Source organism: Urtica dioica, chromosome 1, assembly GCF_054948205.1.
Source record: "Urtica dioica subsp. dioica isolate 48M chromosome 1, U.dioica_male_clone48M_v1_H2, whole genome shotgun sequence".
Taxonomy (NCBI): Eukaryota; Viridiplantae; Streptophyta; class Magnoliopsida; order Rosales; family Urticaceae; genus Urtica; species Urtica dioica.
This window is the reverse complement of record NC_142756.1, coordinates 12,964,526-12,965,562: the sequence shown is the minus strand read 5'-3', so window position 1 is coordinate 12,965,562 and position 1,037 is coordinate 12,964,526.

The window sequence follows — 1,037 nt, the reverse complement described above, 5'->3', positions numbered from 1 at the left end:
TATATAAGTTATATTTTATATATTTTCATAATTTAGTATATAAGGATATAAGTATTTATGTAATTACTTATAATTATATAGGATATAAGTATTTACATAATTAGTTATATATATAATTATTTAGGATATAAGTATTTAGGATATAATTTAGTATTTAGGATTTAATTATGATATAATTTAGGATAATTTAGGATGTTTGATAATTTAAAATTGTAAATTAGGATTATAGATTAATTATGTATATAAGTATAGTAGATTAGAGATTAATAAATTAGGAAATGTAATTTTGTTAATTATGTGAAATTAATTAATTGGTTATGGATTGAAATTGAAATTCGATTTAATTTTTGTTAGAAATGAATAAAAATGTGACATTAATTAATTGGTTATTGATTTAAAAATGAATAAAAATGTTAAATTAATTAGTTGTTTATAGATTTAAAAAAGAATAAAAATGTGAAATTAATTAGTTGGTTATGGATTATGTATTTTAATAATCGAACCACTGAGGTTCGATTTGTCGTTAGTTTTATGATGTTTCTATGCAGGTTTTAAAGTTAAAGGCTTGATGCCGGGGTGTTAAGTTTATAGGGGAGGTTCTGCCGAAATTTCGGTAGGATTGTTTGATTTGAATTTCAGATGGCTACGGCTACAGGAGCTGGAGGCAGCGGAGGCGGGGATGACTACTTATCCCGTCTCCCGAATTATTGCGAGTCGGCGCCCGTACGCGATGGCGTCGAAGAAGAAGATGAAGATATTGAACCGGCCGTGCGTGGGCCGACGCTCGGGATTCGATCTGAGCGTGCACGGCGCCCCGGGGTGAATGAAGTTGTTATTTATAACGAGGAGTTTCAGTCGTTCTTGCAGCCAGAGCGAGAGATGAATCCGGATCTCGCGACGTTCGCGAACACGCTCGGGTTGGTCGTCCGAGACAAGATCTCGCCTACGGTCCCAAGGTGGACGAATGCGAACGTAGGGCCGGCGAAGGAGGCCGAGATCCGAGCAGCGATTCGAGACAAGTACGACATTCGAGTCGA